The sequence below is a fragment of the Solea solea genome, chromosome 17, assembly GCF_958295425.1.
Source record: "Solea solea chromosome 17, fSolSol10.1, whole genome shotgun sequence".
NCBI classification, from domain to species: Eukaryota; Metazoa; Chordata; class Actinopteri; order Pleuronectiformes; family Soleidae; genus Solea; species Solea solea.
The window spans coordinates 3,515,885-3,536,911 of record NC_081150.1 but is presented as its reverse complement, the minus strand read 5'-3'; the positions used below and the strand labels follow the sequence as shown (position 1 = coordinate 3,536,911).

Here is a 21,027-nt window from a genome sequence, read left to right as displayed (position 1 = left end):
TTTGAATATAGACCCCTTTCTGTCCTGCTGTCTCCTGTCACTAACTCTTATTGATCTGTACTGAATTTGCAGAAATATCAACCACACATGGAAACTTTTTTCATAATTGGCTTTGACATTTATGTCTCGTATATTTGTCAAAGATGATTTGTAATCCTGAGGCCTGTTTGATGTTTTCTTGAACGATCCTGGTACTAGATTATCTTTGACACAAAAAAATGGCTTGAAATTGCCAATCATTTGCAGGCGAATGTTGACGCACCCTCAATATTCATATCAAACTTGACATGAATAAGTGAACAAATTACGAGAAAGTAAATTGCATCACGGGCAGAAAGAGATGGAGTCCACATTGTGCGATGGTGCTTTCTCATTTCACTCAATAGAAAGAAAATAAATCTTTGAATACAGCCAACTCTGAACAAGAAACGAGACCTTGCTTGGTTCAAGAGCTTTAACTGCACCACTTCAGGATGTACTTTAAAGCAGAACTTTACTGGTCTGATTGCTTTTTCGCCTTTTTCTCTACAGAGCTCCCCCTACAGTTTTGGAGTACATATTTTTACGATACCTTGATCTTATAGCCATGAAGCAGTTGGTGTTTCTCATGAGACCTGACACTTCCTGAGACCTGGAGGTCAGTGACCCTGATCTTGCAAGGCCATTTAACCATTGCAATGACTCGAAGCCGTTAAATTAGGGTAACAATCCTGCATAGTTCCTCTTTCATTATGCCTTTCAGACTATTTTATCCTTTGACAAAGGTGCTGTTTTGATTATTTGAGTATTTTTAGTTTCACGTTGTCACTAACGTGCATTTTGATTGGCTAATGTGTCCTCAGTGGAATGGAAATGTAATAAAATGAACCTTTGAATCATTTAGAATCCAAGGCTGTGATGTGAAAAATATTATTAATGTGCAAATAAATTGCACAAAAATATGTCCAGTGTGCAAAGGCCCTGACATATAACTGTTAACAGAGCTTTAAAGTCCAACGGATACATGAACTGAACATAAATTCCAACACTGAGACTGTTATACACTGTGGACTCTACAGCGGGGATTGAGTCTACACTGCCAGCAGCTTAACCAAATATGTACAGTATTTTGTCATGGTACATCGCTCACATATCTGCAATTTGCTGCTTCATATTTTTATGTCTTAATTCTTTGCCTGAGCGCGTTTTAAATCCTCACGTCGCACTGGCCTGCAGAATACAGTTTGGCCTCACTCACCTCATTAGTCTTGGTTCCTGCGTGCAGTACAGTGAGTGTGAGCGAGCGGGTCGCTTCACTGCATCTTACCTTGGTTGTTTAGCTCCGCAGACAAATCCTCACAGACAGACTGCCTGGTTCCCCCCACGGAGAACACCCTCATTAGGATTTGTTGCACAAACCGGAGAATGTTGAAGGAGCAGAAAGGCCTTTCCCTCCCAGGGACACATGTTCTGTGCTGCGGTGTGACCCTGGAGCTCTGGGCCTTGTCGAATCACATTTGGCTCATATGCCTCTCTGTCAGGGGCTTGGTTACCCCGGGGGCCAAACTTGTGCTCCTCTCACTGAGGCCTTTATGCAAAAACTGAGCAGAAGCTTGTTGAGGCAACATAAAGAGCGGATGTTGTTATCATAAAGTGTGAAGTTGACGGGATTGTATTAAACATCTCAAAGTCTGTATTCTTTTAAATGCCATGGAGTGATCTTCTGGAATCAAAACCAAAATCCCACAAAAAATATCGAGATATTATTGTTTGCCCATATCGCCCTTCACTGATTGTCTGTGTTCAAAAGGAAATTGATATTTTAGATTTAGATTATGTCGACCACTATCTCATGAAACAATGACAGCTTGTATTCCTGCTTCCTCTAATCCCCTGATTATTCCTTTCTGATGAGGATTATTATTATTCTTCTTTTCCTTGATATCTTTATATTTTTGAGTGTCTGTTATTAATTGTATATTCTTGAGGTTGTTCAGAGACCAGTTTGACTACATCTTTGGCCCAGTAAGATATTTTCATGTCATTAAGAGGCAGGCATTCTCAGAAAATACGGTGTGTCACAGTGTATTTCTTTTGAAAATATTGTATTTGATAGTCATGTGTACAGCCCCTTTGTTGTGTTATTCATAGTCAGGTAATGGAGGAAGAGAAGTTTCTGTTGTCCATCTCTAGCAGCTCTGTTCTGCTCTCCTGTCTCCTCACCTCTCTCCATGTCTGCCTCTTGCCTTGACTCCCACCACCTTCCTGTTTCTCATAGCACACAGAGGATGTAGCGAAGGTAACCTGAAGGTCTTGCTCTTTTTCGGCCCATTAGTGTGGAACAGTTAAAAGGGTCGCTCCCACAGGAGCCTCTGTGAGCCAGCGTTGAGTAACACTGGACATATGGAATATGTAACTCGCCACCGAGTCTCAAGGACTCTTCAACACCTAACCTCTGATTTCCAGCAGACCTTGTCTCGGCTGCATTACGTAGCACAAATCTCCTCCTCCCCCCGAAAAATGACCAAGTTCAAGACATTTATTTAACCAGGTTTCGCTCTCTTTATGAGGAAAGTAATTTCCTGTTGGACAAACTGGAAAACAGCGTGCAAATCAATCACCTTAAGAGCTCTGTTCTCGTCCAGTTGGCACAGTTCATGTTGCAGGATGCCCTGCAAAAAACAAGAAAGAATGTCACATAGAATTTACTCTCACTTCTCTGAGCCCTGACGAAAATCAAGTTTTGACAGGTTTTACTTGCTTCATTAAAAGTTTAGTTAACCCTGGCATATTTGGATCAGCGTCATTATCTTACCATGTCTGATCGTCTCTTTATCTGCCTGTGCAAGTATGGTAGGAAACTGTTTTCTCATTGTGGAGTTGTAAAGGGTAAATAAATAAGGATTCTGGTTGCTGCTTGTTAGTGGTTGGAGTTTTCCTCAGTTGCTCACGCTGAAAAGTCACAGTGCAAACTGATATCTGGCAATTCTGTGGCCAGAAATGTGCACCAAATATGTGGAACAGTTGGCTAGTGCATGGGATTACACGAGTATAGTATTAACCCATAACTGAGGGGTGTGGCAGTTTTATACAATCATATTGCTGCTTTTCTTTTCAGTGTCTTTTTAAATATGTCCTGTACTGTTTTTTTTGGTAATGCAGATACTTGTATGCATGGTTTAGTAGTGGTTATATCTTTGACTTCAGTCCCTCTTTGAAACTTGAAGCAACTAAACAGTCGGTCGCTGCTTGAACGGTGCATAGCTGACCCCGGAAAACACTGGAAAAATACACTCCACTCCTCGACTGGTGAAATTACAGCTTTCATCTGGGTGTCACATTTACACTACATGAAGCGGGAACCCGTTAAAAATCTGCAGTGCAGAGTCATTCAACCCAGCAGTAAAGGCCAGATGATGGTGGGTGTTTGTGTAGGTTTTTGGTCCAGTGAAAGCTAGGGCTGAACAATTGTGATGCAACTTTACTTTAATATTCACTGTAAAATATTATTATGTATGTAGGAATAAACCGATTTGATACTCGTTCCGTTACTGTTCAAAAACGCTGGATCTGATGCTGAAAACTGATATTGTTATTGGTAGATCCTCATGAAAAAGTGGATTTGTGCCATCTGATTAGCTTTCAACATATATGTTTTCAATTTTTTCATTGGCCTAGTACATGGAAGAATCAAAAATAGAACAATTCCAATAATAATTGTTAGTAACTGACACTTTGGAATGATTATCAATTCAAAAGCCCATGTTTTAAATGGATTTGTTAGTTTAGTTGACACAGAGACCATGTGTAGCTCTGCGGTTGCACCAGAATGATAAGATTGATGAAAATGACAAGGTAAGCTAATTTTAATCTGTTGTTTTTGTGCAGGAAGCAGAAAAATAACCTGTCTATAATCTGCTGAGTTCACCACCTCCATTCTCCTTTCTTTCTTTTGTGGTCCACACTGAAAGAGTGTTGTTTAATGGCCTTTTACACCACATTTATTAGCCTTTTCGTGTAATTTACCAAGAGAATATGGACTGGCACATCCAAGTTTTCAATGTGTAATCCCATTACAGGGTGGAATTTACTGTAGGCTAGAACGCACTTTAACACCATTGACCTTCTCTTAGCTGATGGTGGGGACAAGTTCATTACTGCTTCACACTGGATTACAACACACTGATTAATCATTTCTGACATTCCCCCTGACTGAGCTGGCACCGCCCACTTTCACTGATATTAAAGCCTTGCAGAGGAAGCAGAGAATAACAATGGTTTAGTCTTTGATAAATGTCAAAGGACATAAAACTCACAAATTGTAGCCTTTCAGTTTACTGGGCCAGGTGCCACGATGAAGTGGTATTTTGGAAAACTTGATATTTTTCTTGCAAGTCTTTCTATTCTTAAAAAAAATAAAAATAAAAGGTCAGTTCCCATTCTGCTCTATGAAGGCTTTTTACTCCGTCTCCTCACACAATGTCTGCATTATATGAGTAAACCCTCTGCTTTGACCCCCTCCCCTGTTCAATTTGGCAACTAGTGGACACTGTAGAGACCTATAATACCTGAGAATGAGAGGCGGCGTGGATGGAAAAGTGGACATTAATGATCACAGTTGGATACCTGGCTTATACCAACCCCTACAGTGCAAACAGGTTTTTCCTTCCTCCTGGTTGTTTTACCACTGCCAGTAACATTTGTACATTAAACCCGAGCTTTGCCATGATTCGGTCTGCTTCACACTTTCTTTCTTTATGGCTGTTCTTAGTCACATCTCCAAGAATTCATGTGCAAGATTTGACCATTAGGCAACAAAGGAAAACAACTGTGATCTCCAGTAGAAATGCAATGGATTCATGAAATCGTTAGATGGATCTTTTTATAGATGGCGTTTCTTGTTACCCTTTGCACAAATCATGTGAGTCTAATGCTAACATCCAAGTTAACAGCTGATTCCAGAACCAGAAACATTTCCACATGCTCCCCTTGGTGTCTGTGATTGTTCGGTCAAAAGGACACTTCACTTTGTCCATTGTCACAGTGAAACGACATGACATCACTGTTTTCGTCTTCTCATGATTAAAGAGGGCATGAATGCAGACCAAGCTGTGCTCACAGTGCCCTCTGCTGGACTTCCTTCTTGATATTACAGTACATCAAAAGTGTGATGCACTTCCAGGCTGTATATTTTTCAGTTTCAAGTAATAATTATCACCTACAACTGTACTGTAGAGCTGCACTATGTGGTCATATTTAATGAAAAGTCAATTTATGTAAGTACCTTGGGTTTATTTTTCATGTAAAAAAATTCATATTTTAAATGATGCACCAGGTCAGAGTTTCAGATGTTGTACAATTGCAGTATACATTTTGTGAAAGTCTTGTTCATAACTAAGCAAAATATCTATGGAAATTTCACATAAAATTGTTTCAGATAATCAATAGAGACACCCAGCCCTTGTTGATTAATCAGTTATGATCATAATCATTGTCTTGTCTAATTTGTTTACCCTGATTAACTTTAATTTGCATATATAGGCTTGTTAATGAACTAATATCAATTAATCTTCAGTTATTTGTTTGGTCCATAAAATGTCAAAAAGATGCTATAAAATGATGATCAGTGTCTCTAAACCTAACCCTAAAAGCCATAATGTTCTTTAATGTCTTGTATTGTCAACAAACCAAACTTATTTAAATTTTCCTGCTTTCTTTGTCACACAATAACAAAGAAACAACAAAAGCAACAACAAAAAATGTCTCTCAACATGATGTAACACAATATCGATATAAGCAGATATTGATTTTAAAATATATTATCAGATATCAGCAAACACACCAAGATCAATTTGACTACAACAGTAGGCTCAATAGGCTGCTACCTCCTCCTATGCTCGTGCCCTCTATAGCTATTATTGTTTTTATGTTTATTTATTTAGCTCTATTAAGAAAATGTATATCTACATCTGCTGCAACATGAGTAGAAAGAGACTAAATAGGCGCAGGGAAAAACTGATATATAACAATATTGGTTATCGGCCCAAGCACTCCTGATATACCAGCATATTGGATATCGGCAAAAAATCGTGCTTTCCTAAATCATATTACACAAGGATATTCAGTTTATTGTCACAGAAGTGGAAAGAGACCAAGAATAGTAATCACATGAGAAGCTGAAACTATAGGAAGTATTATGCGGCATGAAGATCTAATGGGCAACACCCCTGCAACCATCAACATTACACTGTATATGACCCATCATCTTCACAGATTAAGTGCTTTTTGTCTCTCTCTCGCACTTTGTCCTACTCTTCGTCCTCTGCTATTTTCTCCCTAAAGGCGTCCAGGAGTCTGAGGCCTTAATTCAATAAGAGATAAATGGGAAAAATGTGCAAATGTGAGGCATATTTTGGGTTTACCGGCCAGCAGAACATTTTTAGAGTTTTTAACCCCCCCCCCCCCCCCCGTAACATTACTGCCCTCTTCCCTCCTTCATCTTCTCTCTCTCCATGTGCTGTGTGCTGTAAATCAGCCCAGAGTTCCATCTGCTCTCTGTCCGTACAGCAGTCAGGAATCTGTTCATTAGACTGACACAAACCAGGGAGGGCTTATTCTGGTGGGGAGGTGCTCTCATGGAGTAGCGGAGGAAGGCAGGGATGGAGAAAGAGAGCAGTCTTGGCCCAGGTCCAAGGTGCTTGCTGACCCTGGAGGGCTTGATGTTGGGGTCTGAGTGCAGAGGTGGACAGAAATGTACAGATGGCGTGAGAGAGAATTGACAAAAACCCCAGTTACTTTCTTCTGTTCCACTTGTTGAAGAGCCCAGTCATAAACATTTTTTTCTTTCCACGGTTCGGTTTGCGACGCTAAACCCTGATCTGGCTTGTGTTTCCACTGCCGGGTGTGTGTGAGCCTGAGGGCAAGAGCTGCGTCAGCAACGAAAAAGCGTGACATGATACCAGCATGACACAGTGTAACCTGCCAATGAATTCGACAAAGAAGAGGACTGTGACAAAATGGAGAGTAACGTTGGAGGGCATCCAACATTTTGTGCTCTCTCTTCTTTGTCATGTGGCTGTTTTTCACAGGGGGAAGACGAGCTTTGTTTGAGAGAAGAGTTGCAGCCTTGATTTTGCCCTACTGTTGCACAGAAGTGACACTTCTCTGTTGACCAATCACCTGCAGCGTGTCTAGCTCCTCCCTTTAACACAGGGGTCTCCAACTCAACTGACCAGGGGAGCCACTGAACATCTTGTTGGGTCAATTGGGGGCCGGTCAAGTGAACTAAAACAAACAAAAGAGCGACTGTACAATAAGGCATGTGATAGAAGTTTAAAATGATGTTGTGACAATGATGATATTTGTGACGTACTTTCTTAGAATTTCAAAATAGACTGATATTAAGTGGTGGGCAGCATGAAATTGATTGGAGGGCCTCAAGTTTGAGACGTCTGCTTTCGGAGATGCACCACTCTGATGATTACTTACCAAACTGAACCAGACTGTACCAAACTACCACTTGTGCTGTGTTTCCGTCATGGTACGATCGCAAAGGAGTCATCCGGTAAGCCGGTCTAGCTCCACCTTGTCTGTACCATACCATTTCACTTGTGGTGCCAAAGAATGGAACAGTTGGGGCCAGATATGTTGGTACTATTCCTACTGGAAATGCAAAGAAATATGAGCTGAAACATGGCTTTGGTGATAACAGGGCTTAAGGCAGACTGTGGAGCTCCTTCTACACAGAGCAATTTAATGCACCTCCCTCTCTCTCCCCCTATTTATCTTCATCCTTCATATCTTTCTTTTCCTTTCCTTTCCTTTCCTTTCCCTTCCCCCTAGTCAACCATTATATCTTGATATTATCTTGCATTGAGCTCCTTTCTTTCCCCTTCTTTTCCACATTAAGGGAGCAGCATGCACCCCCCCCTGTCCCCTTCACTGTAAATCAAAATTTCATCGTGTTAACTGTTGCTAACATAAAGATTAATTTCTGTTTTTGTTTTATGCGTTCACTTTTTAGCCTCCTACAGAGGAACTAGATTTTTCTCCTTTGTCAGCCAACGACTTTCCCCTTTTGTCATGTGGATTCCAGCCGGGAAAGAACATGCTCGCTCGGCTGCGTGCCTCTTTGATAAAGTTATGTGCACACACACCTGCATGCAAACCGCTCACATGTGGTACATACATATATACATAGATACACACAGTCATACATCTACACACCCATATATGTCAACAGAAATGAACTACAGCTACATTTGGCTTGCATTTACTTGGCGGCGTCCTGTGGAGCGTTATGCTGGTGTAGATTGAAGAGAGACCCATAACAGCACTTTAAAAAATCCGTTTCTAGTATAGTTTCTCTGAAGTGTACTTTTTGTGTAGTTTTGGTTTCCTGGTAGATGCTCCAGCTCTGAGAGTAGAGTTTTTGAGCTCCTCACTGTGACTGTGGCCAGTGTTGGGCTGTGCGATTGTGGTAAGCTGAGGTTCTGGCAGAGCTGCCCAGCCTGGCTTCAGTCTGCCGGTATATTTTCTAGTGGCACTTACTTACTCGAGTTTTGGCAACCCCTCAGTCCCTGCTATATGGTCTCTGTGGTCCACACTGCATGATTGTATAGAGGCTAGATGTATAGAGCTACTTCAAAAACACAGGCCTGAGCTTCAGCCTCCATAAAATGTATCCTCTTATTCCCTGTTTTACATTTAGACCTATAGTGGATTATGAGCTTAAGTCTCGATTATATTACAGTGTTTCCCACAGAATTCATTTCATCCATGGTGTGTGCACACACCAGGGTTCCCACGGGTCCTTGAAATCCTTGAAAGTTTGTGAATTTGAAATTAAAAACACGTCATGGCCCTTGAAAGTTTAGAAAATCTCTCATGTGTCATTAAAAGTGCTTGAATTTTGTGCGAGAAAGAAGTTCAGTTGATATTTAAGTAAATGTCTCTCAACGATGTGCCCTCGTTTGTTATGACGCAAACGATTGCTTCAAAGAAAATTGCAAAGATTGACTTTGACCAAGATCCCAAGGACAATCACTTGGCCAGATGCAGAGGGCAACGTTTCCTCCCCATCTTAAGCTGGGTCAGCACATTAGGTCCTGGAAAGTCCTTGAAAAGTCCTTGAATATGATGATAACCAAGGTGTCGGAACCGGTCTAGCTCCACCCAGACCGTATCATACCATTTTACTCATGTCCCCCACGGAAGGGTGCCAAAAATGGAATGGTTGGGGCTGGTTATGGTGGTACTCTTCATAATGGAAATACAAAAAAAATAGTACCGAACCAAACCTATTAAACCTAATTTAAACCAATTATTTGCTTATCAAAATAGTTGGCTATGGTTTAATAGTTATTTTACAATTACTGAATAGATTTTTAATCAATTAATTGTTGCAGCCTTAATGCTCTTATTGATAGTAGCACAAGCTTGAGGCATTCAGCACTGCAAACACTGCTATAAAAACTCTAGGAGAAAAAATTAAGATAGGCCTTACTGTATGTAATGTGAAGTGTATTTTTCTTTGCTGTTAAATAATAATGAAACTGACAAATTAGAATATGGTGGGCCGCCACGCTCTAACAGGAAACACTCTTGTTTCATATTTTTTAATGTGACCAACGGCCCCAAATCCCATCTGTGATTACTTTGAAATAAGACAAAAACAATCAGTCAAAATAAGTCACTGTATTAGGAGCCCTAATATGGATTTTTTTTGTGTTGAATCCAACTTAGGAAATCGTTAAAATAAACTAGACTTCATAAATGCCAGGGAATGTCGCTGAGGATATGGAGGCCAATATTTGGATTTGAAGCAGAAGGACCGTTGTGGATGTATGTTACTGTATTTCACACCAGTTTTATCAACCCGCTACAGAACCCTTTACAGAAATGGCAATATTTGGCATTTAGCATTTTCACTACACACCCTCGACACACCTGTGTCTTGTCTGTAGATTTTAAAGATCTTTCGTTTCTCCAATTTTCTGCCTTTACTGGACAAATAAATAGTCTGATTTCCTCTGTGCTGTGCCGTGTTTATATCCAATGTAATCACTTAAAAGAGAGGCGTGTTTAATGTTTATAATACATAGAACAGTTGCACATTTGCAGTTTCAAGTGAATCCATCTCTGTGGGGCTATCATCCACCATCTCCAGTCAGTTGTTTTCCTTTCTTCTGTAGACACCAAGGCCCATATGGACATGGGGGTTTGGAGCCAGATAGCCCCCCCCCCCTCCTAAAAGCATCACATCAGTCCATACATGTGCAGATATATATGCACAACTCTTGGCAAGGATGTGCAAGTCTTGCGTCATCCTGAAGGACTCCACTCTTGATCGTCCCTGGCTGCCAGCACAGGCGCGAGTCCTCTCACAGGATGTCCTCAGCTGTCAAGGCCAACTCAGAGCATTTGACTTTGCAGTGTTTGACTGCAGACTGTGTGTGTCTGTGTGCGTGAATGAATGCACAGTTGTGTAGCTGTCCTTGGTGCCTCTAGTTGCAGTTGTTGTGTGTAAATGCATACTTCCTCATCTGTCAGTGATGTTTTTGTGTGTTTGAGATGAAGGTCCAGTGATTGCTCCCTTTTCTTTCTAATAGTGAATATATCAATAACTTATCCTTAATATAGGAGAAGATTATAAAGCATTATCGAAGCTGCATTTAGCTTATTATATAGTCATATGAGAAATGGGTACTTGCATTGATCGTTGTCTTGTGTTTCATCAAAACATACAATAATCAATAATTAGTCTTTTGGGGAAGCTGAAGTAGGGCCACAGTGATTCATTGATAGCTAATTTTATTGTCAACAACTATGATTACTGGTTGTTGAGTGTTGGATCAAAACAAATCCCCAGATTTTTCCTCCTCTTACATGTGAATATTTGGTGGTTACTTGTCTTGAATGCAAAAGAAAAAGAACGTTTCTGGAGAAAAGAAGATGTTTGAGGATGTTGCAATTGTAGTTTCATTTTTAGACCGAACATTGATTAATTGGAAAAAGTAATCCACAGTGACAATAAAAAAATTCCTGAAGCTTCAGTGAGAATTACTGATCAGTTGATTGATTATTTGCCAAACCCTGTACATTTGTGATATGCTGGTATTCTTTCTTATCTCTTTCCTGCATCTTGCAGGGGGTCATATTCATAAGTTTGAAAATTACTCCAGTCATTTGACTTTTTTGACACGCTCCTTGCATTGTTATAGTTCCGTGTTACTTGAAAATCATAGCATGTTTTAAATCGCTATGAGGATTGGCGATTGAAGCGCACGATAAGTATATATGAGATCAGTGTCTCCCAACCTTACTTGTTTGCACTATTTCCAATGTTGCATTTCTCACATCAAATGCAATAAACTAGTAGTACATTTCCATTGATAAAACATTGCATATAATTGACTTTATACTGTATATCAAACAAGAAACAAACAGAGAATCCTGCAAACTGTCAAACTTACATTGATAAACTTATTTGCACTGTTTCGGAACAAGACTTTAGCACTTGATCTTAAATAGGAATGGCTGTGAATCTGTGACCTATGGCACAGGTTAAGGATTTTTGGATGTTATCACACGCGATCTTAAATATCGCATCGTCTCATCCCTATTCTGTTCTGTTTATATGTATTCTTAAGTCTATAATCACAGGGAAAAGGTTACAAAAATGTTAATGCAAAATATATGGGAGGTTTAAGTATAGTGCTTAGTTTATGATGCTGGAATGTTGTCATACTGACAGATTATACATAGAAATACTTGCTTTCTTACGAGCCCCACAGTAGACTTGGGTCTGGTCTCTTTCAGCTGTCAACAATACTCTGGCAGCTTTGACCTGAGCTGTGCCATCCCTTGTGTTACCGTAAGCGCAGCAGGTTTATAGACCTGTGTTGACTGTGTGTTTGTGTCAGGCCTGCTGCTTCATTTAGTCGACTTAATTGTGATTTGTGGAGGTTTTTGTCCCTGGGTTCACTCTCCTCCTAATTTAGTGAGTAAATGTGGTTCAGGTTAATGTCATTATTATCCCAGCACGTCATGCAAAGGGCTATTTATTTAAAAGTGACGCTCTCTCAGCCTGCCTTACAGTGTAAAATCCCATTCCCATCTTCGCTGCCACTTTTAGGGTACACTGTCCAGTGGGAGACACTCTGAAAACGTGAAAATGGTTAAGCACAGATTATGATTTCAGAGCAAAAGCAGACACCACTGAGGTGGTTTTCTCATGATCTTTATGAAAACATTGGCTTTGTTCCTGCGTACACATCTGTGTACTCCCACAACAGAGGTCGACAGATAGTGGATTTTTAAGAGATACAATAATGATAGCTCCAAGCCTGATTTATTGGAGGACAGCCTCCTTCTTCTTCTTCCATTCCCCAAGGATGAAGATCAGAAATGAAAAAATATATTCCAAGAAAATTTGTAAAAACAGTATTCATTACAACATAAAATAAGTTTCAAGTATATTTCCATACTCAAGTGACCTAGACTGCATTTGCGTTTGAATGCACCTCTAAGCTTAACACACTGTGGTCGTGGTCAATGGTCTGCATCATTTCTTTTAATGGAGTTTTTAAACAGTTGTTTTTGTTATTAATCACCAGCAGAAAATGACGTATAAACAACCGTAAATGAACCATAAATTGTGCTATAGGTGTGCTACTAGCAGGTATCAACCATAGTTGTGGATTCTTCGTTCAGAGCTGTGATCTGTATTTCTACATCTCAGGTGGAGGCAGCTGAGGCTTTGGTCATTATATGATGCTGAAAAGTTGTAAAATGTCAGCTTGACGTAGATAAATTGGCTTATAGTTGCAAAAAGACGCATGCATGTTTAATTCCAGTGGCTATCTGGCAAAGGTCGTGGCAGACATATGGAAATATAGAAAATGCCACTTGTCATCATCTGCAACACCATGAATAAAATTCCCCGTTAATGGGACAACTTACATTCAATGGTTTTAAATTCCACTGGCTGTTCTATCTATTTCGGATAAAGCACAATAAAATACCCTCTTCATGTCTCCATTGTTTGTTGATGCCTGCAAATTGGCACTCAGCACTCTAGAGAAGTACCAACGCGCAAAAGCTGCATGGAGGTATGTAGGGTAGAGACGGAGATAGCGTTTTGGACGAGCGGACATAAAACAGAGGAAAATGAAGTGCAAATTGGCCTCACAACATTTAATCAGTTGACCTCTTCCCACAATACTAAAGTATATTGAAATTTATTTAGTAGCTCTAATAACCAGCAGTTTATTCTCCTACTTTAGCATGAATCCTTCAAAAATGCGTGCAAACCTGATGTCACGCTCACTTTTTCTTCTAATACACGTCCATCACGTCTCCTCTTATTAGAGAAACAGAACCAGCTCTGTTTTTGCACAAATGACTTGGGTCTGAATTACATTTTCTAAGCTTGGAGGTCACAACAACTTCCCCTGAGGGGTTTGATTTAAGTGGCACTTGGGCCCGCTACTGTAGCTAATCACAAGGATTTATAGAGTGCATCACGAGGCTGGAGGAAAGAGGAATGTTTGCTGGCACCCTGCTGCAGGTGTTACAAACCTCTTTTCTTTCGCCCTGTCTTTCTTTTCCTTTGTCTATTATAGCTACTGATGGAAGGCAGCTGGGAGACCTTGCTTGTTTTCCACTTGTTGGGTTAAAAGGACTCTCTTTTGGGAGGAACATAATGCTGGCAGCACCCTCCTCCTCCTACTCCAGTCGCCGGTTGCTACCCAGTCCGGAAAGTCCTCCACGTGAAGATTTCATAATGACATTGATCTTGAAGGGGGGGTGGTGGGGCTTTTACGACCTGCTGACGCATTCAGTCACATATCGCATGGCCCTCTGTGTGAGCGTCTGCGTTTTCCATATTCCAACTACAATATGTTTGCAGTTCTCGTGTTTCTGGTAATTGGGAATTTTCACATGACCCTGAAGGACAGGGGTAAAGTATGGACGATGGAGGAATGGGAGGGAGGAAGACGCAAACAAGCGGGGGGAGGAAGCAGCCATCGATGGCCCGAGGGGGGGGAGGGGGGAGAGGAAGACTGTCAGAAACTCCAGAGGCATGTATTATAAGATCCAGATGTTGTAAACCCCTACAATTCACCCGACCCCATCGTCCTCGTGTCGACCGTATGTAACCATAATGATGGATTACACCGCGTCCTCTTGGATAGTACTTGCGTTCGCACCATTGTCCGCAGCCTCGCCTTTCTGTTTTGTTTTTCAGGCTAAATACAGGAAGTCATTTTTAGGCTCGGGCTTATCCAAGGAAACATATCTGTTCCTTCACCCGCCCCCCCCACCTCCCTCCTCCCTCCTCCTGCACTCTTTGAATTTCCACCCGATCACGTCTTTGGTCTAGTTTGAGTGAATGCAACAGCGGGCCGGAGCTAATGAGCTTTGCAGTGATCTGAGAGTCATGCCATCTATAGGCATTCACCCCAGCCTGTGCCAAATGCTAAACACTTAACCTGGACACAGGGAGAGTCATCGAAATAACGCTCACATTAGAGCCTTAAAAGGGCTCCATTTGCATATTTAAAATTTTATAATTTCCTCGTTGTGGCTGAAAGAATTGCCTCAAGAAAGTCTATTTGTCTTTAAATCCTGGAAGAAGCAGTGGTCCTAATATGAAAGGCGAGGTTAAATTAATTTGAGGAGAGAGAGGGACAGGAGGATTGTTTGTCATCTTAACTCTTGCTCATCTCCCCCTCCTCTCTTTCCTCCTAATCCCTCCCTCCCTCGCCACTGTGCTTCTTCTCCAAGTAACCTTTGGCATGAGGGGTCAGCATTGTGTTCCAGCGCGGGTGACCTTTGGTAATGAGAAGGCAGGTTAGTGGGCGACCTGGAAGCGCTTTGTCCACCTCTCCTGGGAACACAAACACTGACGATGGTAAGGCACACAGAAACAGCTGCAAAGGCCGTCCTGTCTTGTGTGCTCTGGCCTGCTCTAATGCCCATTTGTCATTTCACTGGAAGAAAAAACTGAAATATAAACAAAGGACAGATCTCCATGACTGATTCTCTCAAGGTGTAAGGGCACAATGTCCAGGAATTCACGTGTGTGTGTGTTTGCAAATTCTGAGACGGTATCGCTGTCTGGAAATTGATGTGTCATTTAGTGTTGACTTGGCAAATAACTGCATGTTAATAATTAATTTATTGGTAATATTGGATGACACATTTCCTTGTGGCTAAAGTCAGTGTTTTGTTGAGTTGTTTTTAACAAACCAGTTATCTTCTACTACTTCTACCAAATTGCTCTATATGAATAAAATATATCCGCAGCACTACTATGAGTTATTCCTCCCACATAAGATACAACGCAGGTGTGTTTTTGGGGTGGATGAACACTACCCCACATCATTAATTTGTGTGTTTTTTAATTATTCCATTAACTCTTGAGGGCTGACGTTACTGTTTGAGTTCATTCATCCCTTTTAACCCCAACATCCCACGATCATTTCATTTATTTAGTCCACATTACCATAGCCTGTTTTGGACTTGTTGTTGCCTCTCCCGACTCTTATACTCCCTACACCACTGCTTTCATCACTGGAGATCTCACGTGTTGATAACCCCATGTCATCTGATATTGGCTTTGTGTTTTTTTTTTTTGAGCTTTTAAATATCGCCTTGCCCTTTATTGAGCTTCTGTGTACTTAACATATCTGGCATCAAATCGAAGCTCTGAAAAAAAAGAGAGAGAGTCACAAATGGAGAAAGGGCATAGACTTCTTGTTGGCCGACATCCAGGGAGCACAGAGATTACTAATCTGCTTGCACAGTCCGTTCCATTTGTCTTTTCCTTGACATTGGAGCGCTTGAGAAACGGGGCATCCTTCAGTGATCTATGAACTACACTTAGCATGTAAATTCATGACATAGCATTGACCCACCACTGGAAAATATGAGGTAAAACCAAAGCTCCACACTTCCTGGCATTGATCCCTTATTGAACAAGTTTTGTCAAGGCTGCTCGAGTCTGAGTAGATCCCATTGCAGAGCTGCCTTTCCCACTTTTCATTTGCTACATGAAAGTGGCACAGGCAGGAGGCTTCTTTGATCCCTTCCTTTTTTTTTTTTGAAAAGATTTTTATTTGTACTGAAAGACACGGTAAGCCTTTCGGAATTCTATAGATTGGTCTTTTTCTTCTAAGTACAGCTGAAAATAATAAGAGGACTGACTTAGCGCTCAAAGAGAGTGGATTTCTGATGAACATTGGATTGATAGATAATGATCGGCTTCCACTTATTATTCAGTCGAAACAAATAAGCGATGAGTGAAGGGCTTTCATCCTTGACGAGTCTGATGAGGTCACTGGAAAAAAAACAATTTATGACTGATTCAAAGTGTTTCCGTTTATGAGCGCTTCTTCATGTCATAACATGTTTTTCTACTGGTTATGAGCAGTCAGTCGAGTGAATGAACGGTTAGCCTGGCTGTGTATGTGCCCCATCTCAGAGGCATCAGTGTATGACATGTCTGGACACTTGCTAACGTGGAGCCAGAGGCTTAGGAATAAACCAGACTTCAGGGATGTCTTCTCTGTCTGGAGATGGCTCTCACTCAGAGGAAATGAGTCTGTGTTACACCGGCATTGCTCAAATTCCTCCCCTTGAGTCATCGCCGCTAAAGCAAATAGCGGCTTAGGGGAAAAGGATTCTGCCACTGAATCAACAGATTGTTTGTGTCTTCACAGGCTCAAAGTATTTTACAGAATTGTGGAAAGATAGGAATTTGGGGAGCAGTTTGCTCGTGAAAACCAGGGACTTGATCCAGTCCTGTGGAATAGTTCTAAAAGACGTTTGGCATTTGAAGGGAAGATTCCTTTTACTTGTCCCTCCAGAATTTGACGGACTAGTTTGGAAAATTCAAGCAGTCATTGGTGCATGCATGTTTAACCTGGGTTTGATAGTTGTCCACGAGATCCTTGTATGCCATATAATTAGAATTTGACTAAATGAGCTTGAAGGCCTTTGCTTTTCCTCGACGACACATTATTGTCCCATTTTTATGTGGTTTGAGGAAATATCTCAAAGGAAATAATCCTGGAAATCGCCGACATCCACCCCATTTATCCCATCCTCTTATTTGTTCTTTTTCTGTATACGAACCCTTTTTAAAGAAAAAACACCAAACTTCTTTAAAGAAGCAGCTTGTTCTTTTTATTTTGTACCTTAATATCTGCGTCAGTAATGTGGAACTTGGTTTTCCCCAGTCATGTACATACATTTCAGTATATGCTTGCGTTGCATGCTAACTTTTTATTTGCCAAGAACTAAAGATTGTGAGGATTAGAGCAGACGTTACACCCAAGGCAAACCTCTGTAGCACTTTTATTGTTTTAAATTATGTAAGTTAATTGTGACGCATTGACTGTTTGTAATAATGAGGCTTGGGAGCAACATTGAGCCATTGTGCTGCTGCATTGAATAAGTCCTTCTGACCTGAGGTTGTTACTCTAAGTTGACTAAAAGTCCCTCCTCTCCTCGTCTGTCCACATTTAGACTCCCTCTGCAGCTACCACTCTCTTCATCTTCTCCCTATCGACGCACACCTTAGTAATTGGTGATTTGGACCATATGTTAGGATTGAATGGCCTCTTGTTTCTGCAAGGTTTTTAGTTCAAGGTCATAGCAGAACCTTCTCATTAGGCTACCTGCTATTTCCTGGACTGCCGTCACATACAGTCTCCCAGTCTTTTCACCTGTCAAAGCGTCTTATCTTCTCTTATCACCCGTCAAATCATCACCTACAGCCTCTAGTATGTGTGACTGGGAGAAATTCTGTCGGCGTGTGTAATCTACATCATTAAATGTCCTTCTCAGACCTTATTTACTGACTCCTGGGAGCCGGTTTCAGCTTGTTGAATAATCTAATAGTTAGCAGTTTATTAATCAATCATTTAAACAAACTTCATATCACTTTCCATGCAAGCAAAATGCAAAGATTTACAAGTCGGTGACTAGATGCCACATTTAAAAACATCATGTTCTCTCATCTCTGCCACTGACTGACATTGACTAACAAAAACACAAAAGTTAATTGATAAAATTGTTATAACTTCCTAATTCTTTACTTTTGAAGTTATTATTCTGCCTGTCTTTGGTCTTCATCAACAAAACCATGTAACATTATTTGTATCTTCTGCTTTTCATCTTGAAAACGAGCTCTGTCAAGCAACTCGAGCTGAAACTATTTTGATAATCGATTAATCGGTTTGAAGCTTCTTTCATAATTAAAACAAGATTTCTGATTGTTTAAGCTTCTTAAATATGAATATTTTCTTAATTTCTTTGCTCTGGATAACAAATAAATCATTAAAAGTCAATCATTTTGGTTTGTGGACAAAACAAGACATTTGAGAATATCATCATGTCCAGGTTTGACGAACACCGGTCAATTTTTTTAAAGGTTTTCTGATATTTTATGGACCAAATGATTAATTGAGAAAATAATCGACAGATTAATCGATTATGAAAATAATCGTTAGTTGCAGCTCTACAAGCAACACTATCAGACCTCAATGAGGGAGCGTTTGTTTGTATCCAGTGGCAGCAACAATAAGCTTTTATCACAATGAACTGTTGAACATTTTCACTTCTGAACCGTTTTGTGGAAACACTTCTTTGTGTTTTTAGTTGTACACTGCTGTGTTTACTTTCTCAATACTGAGAAAAACAAACAGTCGTGCTAACATTGGGTTTAGCAGTATTGTGTGCTCTGTAATGTGGGGTGTGTGTATGTTAAAGGCAATGAAACCATGCCCCTTGTGTCAGTGACAACTACAAACTCATAAGTGGATGCTATGACTGCAACTATACATGTCATATTTGAACGACCACAGCCAGATTCTGACCACATAGGAGACCAGGAGATTGTGATCTACCAGAGAATTACGTGAGGTGGCCGTATTGTGTCCTCCAGCCATTATTTATGACCTGACTAAAAACCCCCATTAAGTGCTATATCGGCACAATTCAGTACTTAACAGTTTGCCATCTTTTCACATATTTTCGGCCAATTTTCTTTCTCTGAATTCTCTACAAACTTCAAATCTCAATGCCTCTGGCTCTTTCCTCTAGATTATCTGTGACTGATTTAATATTGGCTTGACCAGAAAGGAGAGTTTATACAGTAGTCTGACCTGCCACTTAAGAAATGTTATGTTTTATAAAATTGCTGGGTTTTTCTAAGACCCCACACAAGTGCTTTGAAATGAGCTTCTTAGCTTGGGGAGAATTTCAGTGTAACTGTATTTTTCTTGGAGTCCACTTTCTCTTTCTGAACCTTTGAACCGATGATTAGTATTTATTTTTTATCGTGACTGAGCTGCAAGAGTCTGTGACTTTGAGGGAAATAATATGTCCAAAATAAAATAAGCTAACAGAGAGACAGAGTCACACAGAGACTCAGACAAATCCATTTAATTCAGGGGGTGATTTAAGGATTTGAATGTGTTTGATATGATGGAGAATTGCTGAAACTTTTAAAAACAAACATTGGTATTCAGAGAAAAAGACACAGATAAATGTAGGAAATAGACAGTATGCAAATATTAGAACCATATGATATAAAATCCTAGGTGTGTCCATGTATGTGAGTTAATATCATCCCTAAATAAAAACACATGTGTCACATTGCCTGATAGTATTTTGTAATGATGTGTTATGTAATAAAAGAGGGATCTATATATGACTGACTGAGAATTTCAAACAGTGGCATTTTTAGCCACATCCCTGCCCTTCAGCATCGCCATATGAGCTGCAGCTGACACAGCCAGCCAGGAGTCACCAAGAAAAGGACAGTCACAGATTATAAACCAGGTCACAGACAAAGAAGATTACTTTATTTATGGTATTCTGAGAAGTTGTTATGGAAATACTGATTTAACGACAAAAACACCCTGCCTACTATGCCTTTAAGTTCTTTAAGAGTCTGAAGAGAGTCAAACTTGGTCACTTGGTGTTCCTGGACCAGTTTCCAAAAGATTTTATATCATAATTGGCAAAAAAAAGGTCCTTTGCTAAAGATGTACAGATGCACCTACACTTGTATTAGACAATCATGGTCCTAATTGTGATCCCTATTTATTGGTGGAGGAAAAAACAGTAGTGACTGATACATGTTGTCTTTGTTTCCACAGATTGACTTGTTTATTTGAGGACTTCCAGAATCTGAACGCATGAATAGATGCAGAGCATGGTCCATTGTCATCCTACAAGTAAGACTTGTGCACACAACACTGTGTTCAAATATCACATGACCGGCAACTAAGCAAAGCAGAGCAGTATTTTGTTCTGTTTACCACCATCATACATTTGCCCACATGTCATCTCTCTTTTCCTTTATGTTGCCACCATATCAACACATTTTAACATCAGTATGCAGGATGATGTGTAGCCACACTATGGCAACCACATCACATTGATCTCATGCCATCGTCTTGTCCGAAATATTTACGATCGGAAAGCAACGTTCCCATCAGCCTCGGCTGCACTTTGTTTAATGCTTATTAGCAAATGTTAGCATATCGACACAATAAAGTAAAAGGGATACAATGATCAACATTTACCTCTGCTAAATCAAAATGAAGCCACTGAGTAAGAGGAATGTGCCTTGGTACTGAACTCTATATTTTATGATACTATTGAAGGATTACATTGGTACTGCTGAATACTAATTCATGTTAAATCAAATGGTGCCTAACTTTGGTACCTGAAGAGAAAAAGTGAACTTCCGGGTGAGAGAAAATGGAGCTACAGTGCAGGTCCGGTCCAATAAAGAACAATCCAAGCCTTTCTGTTTTTGTATCTGACTCTGATACAAATAACAAATAATATCAGCTAAACTGGGTTTTCCTGACACGTTGTTGCATGAACACGGCTCGTTTTCCCCGATGACAGGCATCTACAGTGTAAATGACCAAAACCGCACACGTAGACATAAAATAAAAAGCTCCGTAATCGTCTTCTGCGTGAACCTGCTTGTCAGTGCAACAACGGAGACGATGCATCATG

General features: G+C 40.4%; 1 protein-coding gene across 1 annotated transcript in view; it reads left to right on the top strand.

Annotated features, from left to right (window-relative positions):
• disp1 (dispatched homolog 1 (Drosophila)) overlaps positions 1–21,027 on the top strand; it is a 96,655-nt gene that overhangs the window by 10,890 nt on the left and 64,738 nt on the right. Inside the window, exon 3 of the mRNA XM_058613186.1 lies at positions 20,154–20,231. The gene's annotated coding sequence lies outside the window, so the exon portion shown is untranslated. The remainder of the gene's footprint in view (positions 1–20,153; positions 20,232–21,027) is intronic.